Here is a 12,053-nt window from a genome sequence, read left to right as displayed (position 1 = left end):
GCGGAGTCCCCATCTGATCAAACGGTTTTTCCTTCTCAACATAGCAAGTATCACAACTGCTTTTCCACCAGGTTCCGCCTTCTTAAGTTCTATCATTAAGCACTTATTGATTCCTCCGAAGGCGAAAGTAGATTTTTTAGTCGTTATTTTTAAATAACGCTGTATGGAAGATGCAAAAGCCTGTAGAACCAACCTTTTTGTTATAATATGTATACTTTTGATTTATTTTGGTAAAATAAATGTGGTCAAAGTATTCGTAATCTACCGACTCAGTTAGGTTACACATTATTGCAACGATACTTCCTTTGAATCTCCTATCAAAACACAATCCAGCAACCTACTCTACATTAGGTGCCTCTTCATCTCTATGTACTTCCTTCCTCCCTTCATCCCGTCCAACATCCCTATCCTGTTCCTGCCCCTTCCTTGTTTGCCTAACATTCTCCCCTCCATTACAGTCTTCAACAACCCACTGCCGGTCAACAACAATGTAACCGAAATACACCATTCATCCATTTTTCCGTCCTCTTTATGATTTCTCCCAACAATCCCCTCTCCTCGCCCACCATACCTAGTACTTCCACATTTGTTTTCCTTTCTGTCCAGTTCACCATCTCCAACTCACATTTAAAAAGCCTCCAATCTAGTGACATACTATTTTATTTTCGGTTCTCCCGTTGGTCTCACGCTAGGAATTATAGATTTTTTGTGCCTCTGTGAACTCTCCCCCTTCCAGCTTTGGTAGTTTTCTAGCTTTGGTTTTTCCGTTAGTATAAATATGGTGAATCTGTGACATAACATTTGCAAAATATTTTTTTGGGCGATAGACTTTCCATTTTATTAATTATCTCATCTTTGGGTGTAATTAGGCGAAATGACAGCTTTCTAAACATTTTTTCTTTAAGGTTTGTTGAGTGGTTTACGAGATATGAATTGCTAATTGTTAGCGAAGAGAGCGTGAGACCTCCATGACTGCCATTTTAGACTTCTTCGACATTTGTCTACGATTGTTTTCTATCGTGTAGATAGAAAACATCTAAGATGCATCTTTTAATATTCAAAAGATGCATCGCCCACCGTTGTATTCGAAGTAGGCGCGGGGCACTGTGAGCGATTGGAGGTAAGGCGAAACTCTTTGACACCGCGAGGGTGACCAGGTGACCTTGTGCGCGCCTGAAATGCGGGGCACTTTGTCTGAAAACACAACACCGGCGCGGCTCTGAACGCCCTATCCGTATTATACATTGCTGTTTAAAAAACAAAATATATGATGATAAAGTAAATAAATTGATTTTGAGGTATCAACAAGTGCTAAGAAGAAGCAGTATAGACTCTAAAGACTAAGACGATGGCACCAGGAATAAGATTAACCGGGAAAAAGGAAGACCTCATTTTAAAGTGTTAAAGACAAAGTAAAGAGAATTGTATTGAAATAATTGTGAAGAAGACTAACTATAGTATCAAACGTTACCCAACGAAAATGTACAAATACGAATTTGCGTGATATGAGTATGTAAAACTTCATGCATCACAACTATTAGCACAGTATAGATATTTAAAAAGATGATAAGCAGTGATAAGGAGTGTATGAAGCAGTACGTATAAGCAATAAGTAATAAGCAATAAGTGTAGAAATAAATAACCTGCATATCGTACAATAAACGTGGAGCAAATATATCCTAAGTATACCATCACAGACGCCAAAGCAACAATGATAAAATTATGTGATAAATGTATCCGTAGACTAAGGGAAGTAAGCATATGTAGGAGCCCTCAATACATGGTCCGTTATGAAAGTAATTTGCATAATTTTATTGTGATGCGACTATCCATGGCAGCGCGGTAAAACCGTCAGAAAATGTGGTGGGGGGTCTGCGCTTCCAACCCAGCCGGTCGCCAGTTTGCTCCGAGCCGTCTTAGCGGGAAGGCGTTCCTCCGCGTGAAGTGCGTTTTTCGACTTTGTTACGGGGCGCGATGGAGCGTTCGCTTGAAAAGCGGTGCACCAGCAAGTTTTGCGTGCAGCTTAGAAAGAATGCAACCGAGACATTCCGGATACTTCGAGAGGCCTTCAAGGACGACAGCATTTCAAGGTTACAGTCCGGGAGGCGGCACGAGGCGTTCAAGGAGGGCCGGGAGGAGGTCGCCGACGAACCCCGTTCTGGACGCCCAGCAACGGCCAGAACCGACGAAAACGTGAATCGTGTGAGCGAAGTTTTGCGTTCCGACCGTCGATTGAGCATCCAGCGAATTGCTGACACCTTTCACACGTCCTTATTTTTGGTACATAGGATGGTGACCGAGGATCTGGAAAGTCGTGCCGAAAGTGTTGACGGGAGACTAGAAAGAACTTCGAGAATCGCACTGTCAAGAATTGCTGGGTTTCATTTAGAATGAGCCGGGCTTAATAACTCTATCGTAGCCGGAGACGAATCCTGGATGTTCGACCCAGAACCGAAAAGGCAGAGCAGCGAGTGGCACACAAAATCATCCCCATTTCCCAAGAAAGCACGAATGAGCAAGTCTCGCAACAAAACGATGCTCATTGTATTCTTTGACTTATGAGGAATCGTGCATTTCGAGTTGGTGCCGCAGGTAGAAACTGTCAACTCTGCCTTTTACCTGGAGGTGCTTAAGAGATTGAAACGCCAGGTCGCGCGCGTGAGGGCTGGCATCAAAGACAAGCTCCACCATGACAATGTCCCCAGCCACACGTTCTTTAATCTTTACCAAATTCCTGGCCCGGAGAACCACCCCTGTGGTGGTCCTCTAGCCCCCTTACAGTTCCGACTTGGCTCCGTGCGACTTTTTCCCCGACTGAAGAGAGAGCTGAAAGGAAGGCATTGGGAGAGCGTGGGAAATAAACAAAAGCATGTTACAACGTGCCAGAGGGACCTTCCCGCCTAGAGGAGTTCCAGGGTGCCTTCCACGAGTGGGAGACACGTCTTTGCAATTGTATTATCGATTCAGGGGTAGGAGAGTATTTTGAAGAACTTTAAGCATTCGTACAAGTACAGTTAATTAATATATTTTTCCCAGAGAATGCGCATTACTTTTTTAGTGGACCCTGTGCGTATGCAACTTGTATTGTATTCTAAAATTGCAATAAGCGACGGACATTCCTTGAATGAACCATGGAAACATAAAAATATCCGTTCATACGAACGCGCTCCACACACTGCCAATCACCGTATGTCAAGTGTGAAAATGCATTTGAGGGCAATGTTGCACGCGAGGCCTTCCTAGAGATTAGATCTCCTGCGGCCAACACGTACACGGGGTCGACTCCTTCGGCGGAATCGTTCTATTTTAGGAATTTTATTTTATTTGTAATAAAATGAAAATTCTGCAGCGATGTCGTAGGCGACAGTCGACCTTTTCAGCGAATTCATATCATCGCCATGGTCCATTGCGTTTATCACGCAAAATAACCGAGAGAATATTCAGAAAGAAATCTTCCCACGCGATCCTTGCTGTTAGGCGTGGATTCATTTGCCAGTTTCGTCCGCCTTTCTCCGCGGTCAGTGTTGATGATTGGAGCTAGGAAGAATTATATTTATGATTTTTTAAAAAGTTGAACTTTGTCCGAGAGGGAGTTCGAGACTTTTCCCAGAAAATAGATTAATCTTCACTCGTCATTAAAAAAACACATTTTTTAAGGTTGTAAAAAAACATAAATTCTTTTTGTTTCACGGAACAAAGTAATTTATTTTAGACAGATAAAAGGAAACGTATTGAAATTTTTGTTTTCAATTAACGCAGTTACAATTTTAAAGACTGCGATTTCTCAGTTAATTGTGTAGGAAAGTGGAAAACCCTGGGCGCTTCATCACTTTGAAGTGAATATTATTGTAGTGTTGACAAACATTTCAGTCATTAAAATCTATGGAAACCATCAATAACCGTTTGTTGTTCCATATTTACTTTCTCAGTGCACGCATGATCACTAATGCATAGAGGTAACTGCCAAATTTGTTTAATAATAAAGTATTTGTTAACTACGAGGGTAGGATTCAAACTAATGCACACATGCTTGTAGACCACAAACAAAATCACTTTCAGTACTCCTGGTGGCATGTGGAAATAACATTTCCCCCCAATACGCATGCGCAGGTTTCAAGTCGTTACATTCATAGTAGTAGTAGTAGTTTTGAGGGGAGGCGACCGACAGCTAAGGTCATTTGCGCCATAGGGGAAGGACAGGAAAGGATGAAGGGTGGAGAGAAACCCGGCGTCGGCATTAGCCTACTCTTTACGAAAGGCGCCAAGGGGTCCGCAGCTTAACGTCCCATCCGACGGACGGCGTACTCACTCAAAGTGCCCTCCACAAAGCACCTCAAGTAGGGATCGAGATACCTCTGAAAAATATTCAATACCGCCGGGATTTGAACCCGCGCCCTCAGGGTGGGAAGCCAGTACGTTAGCCCCCGCACCATCTCGATCCCCCTCGTTACATTCATCTAGTGTATTTTGAGAAGCGGAAGTATTGAGACGTGTTCTAGTGCTATGCGAACGTGACTTTTCTCGAATCCTCGGACTTGAAAGCTGCCTTCGCCTCATTGTCCAAAGTGTAATAATTACCCTTGAGATGTCTCTTGAGTTGAGGAATAAAAAGAAAAATCGCGAGTCGCAAGATCGGGGGAATAAAGAGGGTGTTGATGGCAGCATTCCAATCGACGCTGTTTGTTCTCGTCTGTGAGACGGCGTGGTATCCATCGTGAGCAGATTTTACGGTATCCTGATTGTTCAATGATGAAGCCGACACGTTTCTTGGATATTCCAATATGGTGGTGATCTGCTGGCATGCGTGCATTAGTTCTCGGCCTACCCTCGCAATTCGTCTTAGCGAATATAGCGCGGTTGCCCTGAATGTGATGCTCTGTGCGTACGGAGATCTCGTCTCTTGATTGCAAACGTATACTATGCCTCCAGCCAAAACGTATAGAGTCATGAGTTATTCGTATGAATCGTACGAAGGAGTTAGAAAGTTCTTCACTCAATATTTTGTTAGACTTTCACTATATCTGATAAATGCACAACACATTCAAAACACAGGTATCTCGAGCGAAGATTTTGAAAATAAAAATCAATTCAATATTTATATCTGATAGTAGTAGTTTTGAGGGGAGGCGACCGACAGCTAAGGTCATTTGCGCCATAGGGGATGGACAGGAAAGGATGAAGGGTGGAGAGAAACCCGGCGTCGGCATTAGCCTACTCTTTACGAAAGGCGCCAAGGGGTCCGCAGTTTAACGTCCCATCCGACGGACGGCGTACTCACTCAAAGTGCCCTCCACAAAGCACCTCAAGTAGGGATCGAGATACCTCTGAAAATTATTCAACACCGCCGGGATTTGAACCCGCGCTTATATCTGATCGTCAAAATAATTCTCAATTGGTGGAGTAACTCATAGTGTACAAACTATGTCTGGAAAATGAGAGTGTCGAAAAACGTGCTTGAAGGGAAATTTCATTTTCGATACAAACCTCGAATTAATTAAATGTTTTCATTTTTTGAGTTGCTAAGGAACGGACGCTTAACAATTCAAGCGATTGTTTTGGGACATCGTTGTTGCGTCGGCGTGTGTCGGTCGGTTCACGATGTATTAAACATTTACGTTCACTTTTTTAGTGTTTGTTGGTAAATTTTACATGGCCTTCGTTTTTCTACCATTAATAATAGACACTGCCTCGGGCGTTACTCAGTGGAAATCTTTAATAGTTTAACGAATGAAGACTCACTTTGCAATTTCCGCTGGACTTTTTTTTATTTTTTAGGACCATGGTTTCGTCGCAAGGCAACATCATCACAACCTGATGATGTTACCTTGCAACCAAATCATAGTCATGAAAGAAAAAGTGCAGTAGAAATTGCGAAGCTAATCTTCATTGATTTCCTGCCTTTGTAATTTTCCAATGAGTGACTCATTGTAAATTCATACGATCGTACTTCATGTGAGCCCTCATTTCCATGCGCCGCTTGAACTTGAACTCGAATAAAATCAAAAGACTCTGAGACCTGATTTTGTAGCTATTCATGGAAATATTTAAGACTTTTGGACCCATTTTTTTCTTTAAATTTGGGCGTTGTTTGCTCCTTTGAGCGATGCTGCACCCCGTACTCGCGGGCCCTCCAGCCCACACGACTGCAGACCCCTCCCCCGTCTCGGAGAGGGGTGCGCTTCGCCTCGTCGCCAAGGATCCCTTTTCAATCAACGCATCCCTGGCGTCCCTTCCTGCATCCCTCCCATTGCGCCTCTTTTATTATAATCATTCCAGTCCCCCGCAGTGCAGCCATCCCCCCGGTACCCCCCCCCCCTCCCCTCAGCGGCGTGGCAGGGCCAATCAATCGGAGGCAGTTTCCTTGGATTAACTCGGATTACTTCCTCCCCTTTCCCCCCCCACTCTCCTCCCCTGGCTCCATTTCCCACCCAACTACCACACCCCCATCTCACCGACAAATCCTCCCAACCACCGTCCCCCATTAATTCATGATGGAACCCTGGTCCCTTTTTTTCTCATATCCTAGGGTACGAGGGAAGATTTGTGTGCATGCACTCATCTGTGATTTCGAAGCACGAGTTGCTTGAACGTTGAGTGACTCACAATGCGTGCTATTATTTCCATACGTCCCTATGTAGGCGATGGCCTTGCGAGCATTGTGGAAAGGTGGAAACTTTGCCTCGCCTCGGTGACGGGCGATGGCTGCAGGCCCTCTCTTTTGGAGCGGCGCAGTAAAACTATCGCCGTCCCAAGTCGTCTAGTGCAGGCAGAACACATGGAATGCCAGCGCCACGAACGCTTTCACCACTCCTCCTTCCCTTTTTTTTCACTGGTGTCAATAATTTATTTCCATTTGGATGGAGCATTTGAAGCTTTAGCATTGGGTCTGGGGAAACATCTCCAGCGAAGTCTATTGCCATTGGCCTAACTTCATGGAGTTTACACTACATATTGAAATGAAATAGCAGGCAACTTGGTTACTTCACGCAATTTCGTATTTAGAGCATGACCTAGGTTTCGATGTTGGACGTCATCATCAGGTCCTTCGTCCAAATCTATGGCGCGTTCTAAATAAAGTGGGGGATCGGATTGGTGAGGTGGTTAACGTACTGGCTTCCCACCGAAAGGGTCCGGGTTCAAATCCATAGAGACAACAAATATTTTTCAGTGGTGTCCCGATCCCTAATTGTGGTGCTTTGTGGAGAGCACTTTGAGCGAGTACGCCGTCCGTCGGATGGGACGTTAAACTTCGGACCCCTTGGCGCCGGGTTTCCCTCCACCCTTCCTACTTTCCCATACAGCCCTAATGGCGCAAATGACCTCAGCTGTCGGTCGCCTCCCATAAAAAACTACTAATCACTACTAAATAATGTGTACGTGGAATTACAGAGTTTCTTACCATTTTATTTCAAAATCTTAAGCGAAGGTTTACACTTTAAAGAGAAAAGCGAAATTTTAACGGGTGAGGAAGTTGACAGTAAGTTTGAGACTGATCTAAGGAAAGGAATTGCCAGTGATTTGTTTGGAGTTTAATGGTGTGTTGAGTTGGAGAATTGAAGGAAAGCGGAAGGGAGTCCTAATGGTGTGGAAGAGGTTGCTGAAAATACGTACAGCGGACAGATTAAGTGAAGTGGCATTGCTGAGATTGATACCCCATGGGAAGTAAAGGGGCTTGGAGAGGGCATGGAATGATGAGGGATCGCGAACTGCGGGAAGGAGTAGGAATACTGCAGATATCGAGAACGAGGAGGAATAGCCGCTATTGGGACCCTCAGACGTAGAGCACTTACGAAGAAGAATATTTTGACATTTCTCAATTTGTTAATAAATATTAAAAATATTTATTAACAAATTTTATTTTATTAATGCACATTTGTTAATAGCGCCCAAGAAATACGGATTTTGAGAATTGCGAAGTGATGTCATTTGCAACGCGAAAAACCAATGATACGTACATCGAAATTTCTCACCTACCATACTTACACCCTCTTAGTTTGCTGGTTCACTTCCCGCCCGGGGACGTCGATGTAGTGGTTAAATAGGTGGCACAAACCAGTAGAAATAAATCCTTAAATTGGTTTAACATGTGTGGGTAAATTTCACCTGGAAATAAAAGCCCATTAATGTGTTTGAAGATACCACAGGGCACTCCCAGCTAAGTCCGAACCATTGGGGGTGTTCTCTGTTCTAAATCTTTCAAAAGGGGAGGTTTCGGACGGCCCAGGGAAATGAACTGGCCTCCCGGGTCCTTTAATGTGCGGATTCTGCGCACCAGTGGGAATTTATGCTCACGGGTTTCCTTTCAAACCCGTGAGCCCGCTTCAAACCCGTTTCCTTTCAGACACTTTTCGGCTTAATGGCAGCATTATCATTACTGAGTACATTGTAGAAACGCTTATTAAGGAAATATTATTCCTGGAATACGTGTCCCTCCAATTTTGCGTTACCGCCCTAGGGAACGTCTTCGTTGAGTTTAAAGCCCAAATTATCAGTGTATTGGTAATCAGATGGCAACATATCTCGAAAGAGTTCTGCATGTGGAGTCCACAAGTTACCGAAGTATCACGTCGAGAGGCGTATTGTCTATTTGCGACAGTCGATTGAAAATCAAAACGGTAGATATTCTCTTGTTTTTATCCTTATATATCGGCAACTGCCACGGCAAGCAATTTTAAACCAATCGTTCACTTAGTTGAATATAGAAAAAGAAGTGTTTTAGGCAGATTTTTTAAAATTTTCATCAAAATCTTCTTTTATCTCAATACACTCTTCTCAGTTTTTCTTTCCCACTAACCAAAAAAGTAGGATTTCGGAAGGTCTTCAATATAGGCGTCTGTGTTAGCGACGTTGGACGTGAATCGTCTTCCGCCGAGCCATATTGCTCAAGTTCGGAAATACAAACAGTGATAGAGGGCCCAAACTGGTGAATACGTATGTTTTAATACCAATTCGAACTTTGATTTCATTATTCCGCCATCGAAACTGCGAAGGTGTGCACCTGTTCATTGTTTTGATGGAGACCATATTTTCCACCTCAAGTGAGGACGCTTTTCCTTGATTTCCTGGTGCAATAGCCGCGCAAAATAGTCTCCATTTACTGTTTGCCATTTTTGTGAGTTTTCGATGAAGATGATTCCGCGTGAATCCCAAATGACCTTGGTCATCACCTTGTCGCCCGATTTCGCCGTCTTCGCCTTCTTCGGATCACCTTTAAAACCCCACTCGTTCGACTGTTTCTTTGTCTCTTGGAGTGCAGTAGTGCATTAATGATTCGTCTACAGCAATTCATCGACGTAGAAACTCGTGAGGATTGCGACGGAATAGCGCCAAACCAGCATCCTAATCGACTTCACGATTGAGTTTATTCTCCACCGAGAGCAAAGGCAGCGCCCATCTTGCCGAGATTAATTTCATGTCCAATGTTTCGTGCAAAAACTGTACGCTGTAATTTGTGAAATTGAAAACACTGTGCTTTGTAATATGCTTGTGGCATCAGCTATGGCGCGAACATTGAATCGTCGATTTCTCGAATCCTCTCGAAGGAAGTCATTTCCACTGGACGTGCCGAACCATACTCATCAATTGTTGATGTACGGTCAATTGGAAAACTCATTTACTCAATTGAATTAAACAGCAAAAAGAGAAGCAGATGTGACATGAGCTTCATCCAACACGGCTTCGATCTCTTTCGAAGTTTCAAAGTGTTTACTCACCCCACGAAAGTTTTTTTTTCCAATTGTCTAAAGAAAAAAATTAACACCTTAAATCGACTATGGAAATGAATCCACTAAATAGGTGTAGCTGGAACTTAAAAAAACATCCCAGTGAGAGATGAAGCGTGCTAAAAAAATTGCCTTTTCCGAAACTACGAACGCGATCACCTCGACTTTCTAAGGAATTATTGAACGACCCACGTAATTTGTGCTTACTTAAGCAAGTAGTTTATTAAATCCGACCAGGCTTTAAACCTGTAAATTGCACCACTATAATTTTAGTGAATATTGTTCCGAATATTTACAAGTGAATCTTGTATTGTGTTTATTAACACATTAAAGGTACACTATTTTTTGTAATAATTTTGTCATTGAATTGTGTTACCTGCTTACTTTGAACATTGCCTCGTGGTAATGCAAGAAAAGTAGGTTCGTATTTACGGTTGGGGGGGGGGTATCAAGCAAAAAGGTTTCGAATCCCTTGGGTGAGATTTCGGGTAAAGTTCGGGTTGCATGTGACTGGAGACCCTTAATAAATTGTGATGACACATTTATAAGGGTCACTAAGAAAATATTTGATCCATTTTAGTGGGTTTTTAGAGAATTGACAAAGTATGACAGGGAAAGAAGTTTGAGATAAAAAAAGTGATGAATTGTTCGAGGTAATTTATGAACGCCTATAATATGTAGATAGCTTGAGTTTTTTCGATTAAACTTGGGTAGCAATTCAGAAGAATGATGTGAGTTTGCAGAATAGCCGGTGAAAAAGTTCTGCGGGCATATAGATGGCAAGGAGAAAAAAATCTGCGGAAAAAACAATTGGAGTCACATTCTGAGACAGAAAAGCATGATTGGTGCGATCATCTACGGAGAAATTATTAGCCCAGTTGGGAAAGTTAAGACCTCAAAAAAATGGTAGGAATTGCATTTAGTACGGACCATATTCCGACGATTCCAAGAGGATAACGTTATATGTTAGTCGGATACAAAAACCCTAGGGTAATGAGAACGAATAATTTTGCTAGTTTGTCGAGCATGACAAGTGAAATACCAGCTACGGGAGTAATGGTATGGTAAATTATGTATTGAATAAACATTGCTTGATCGAAACTGAGCAAATATCCTTGTCATCATATAATGTGCTTTTGGGTATATACTTGGTTTTCATGAAAAGCATCGGGGGAAGTTTCGAAAAAATAGACATATTTCAGATATTGATTTGACGAGGGCGGCTTTTCCGCGACTCGAAGGCTCCCTGCTAGGAGGAAGGTCCTTAAGGATACGCATATAAGCTTCTTTGACGGAACTTAGGGTCGCATGGTGGTGTTCTTTGAGGGAGGAATTCACTTTTGGGAATAAGAAACAGTCTGCTGGTGCCTAGTCGTGACTGTAAGGGGGTTGAGGAATCGTCGCGATGACGATGCAAAAGGTTTTCGCAAGCAGACACTCGACTCTGCTCTTGGTCGTCCGTCCAAAGATATTTGGGACGAGTTTTGCACAGATATTTCGCATCGCTAAAATTTCGGTGATAATGGTATGCGAACTGTTATCTTCTTATCAATGCCAATGTACGGTCTGCGATCATGCGATCACACTTAACCGACGATCTCTAATTCACCACTTCACGTACTCGTCAGGAAAAAATTGCTATTGGTTCTTTATATACAAACCTCATGCACAAAAAATTTCCGATTTTTACTTAAGAGTTTGTTCCAAATGAATAATTTCCCTCACTTTTACCGTGAATGCCTAAAAAAAGGGATTTCGGTACTCCTATCGACAGTAGTTTTGGCTAGAGACATAAAGGTACTATGAGAGGAAAATGTGAAAAGGATAATGTGCCGATTTGAAGTAATGCATTTCTGGGTGAAACTTTTCATTGCAAGAAATGTTTTTTAAACATTACCACAGGAAAACTAAAAAAACTAATGAATCTTATGCCTTCAGTTCCGACTTATGTCAAATCGGTTTATGATTTTGGCGAGACGCAGTGGAAAAGCATTTCCTATGAAATGAAACATATTAAAGCAATATGTATTTTAATTCCCGTCGTGCGGAATCACCACCATTGAAGGAAACCAGTAGACTGTCACAAATATTTTGAGGCCATAATTATTAGTGGCACCATTTGGATGTGCTTTTGTCTGTTGGCAGTGCGAATCATCTTCGACAGAAGTGTGTATTTTTGGGAAACACAGTCGTGTCATTCAATGGCATTGATTTCGCCCATGGCGTTTGTGCGCGAGAGCGGAGGACATAAAATCGCTTTCCCCGTCACCCCGCGCTAAATGCACCGGTGCCTCATCATTGGGGAAAATCAAAAGGTCATTCATTTCATGA

At 42.8% G+C, this 12,053-nt stretch overlaps 1 protein-coding gene across 1 annotated transcript in view; it reads left to right on the top strand.

Annotated features, from left to right (window-relative positions):
- Positions 1 to 12,053, top strand: part of Trap1 (TNF receptor associated protein 1) — a 531,360-nt gene that overhangs the window by 443,661 nt on the left and 75,646 nt on the right. The window lies entirely within an intron of this gene.

This window comes from Hetaerina americana, unplaced genomic scaffold (assembly GCF_022747635.1).
Source record: "Hetaerina americana unplaced genomic scaffold, ioHetAmer1.1.p SCAF_8, whole genome shotgun sequence".
Classification (NCBI taxonomy): domain Eukaryota; kingdom Metazoa; phylum Arthropoda; class Insecta; order Odonata; family Calopterygidae; genus Hetaerina; species Hetaerina americana.
The sequence above is the reverse complement of the archived record's forward strand: the minus strand, read 5'-3'. Positions and strand labels throughout refer to the sequence as shown.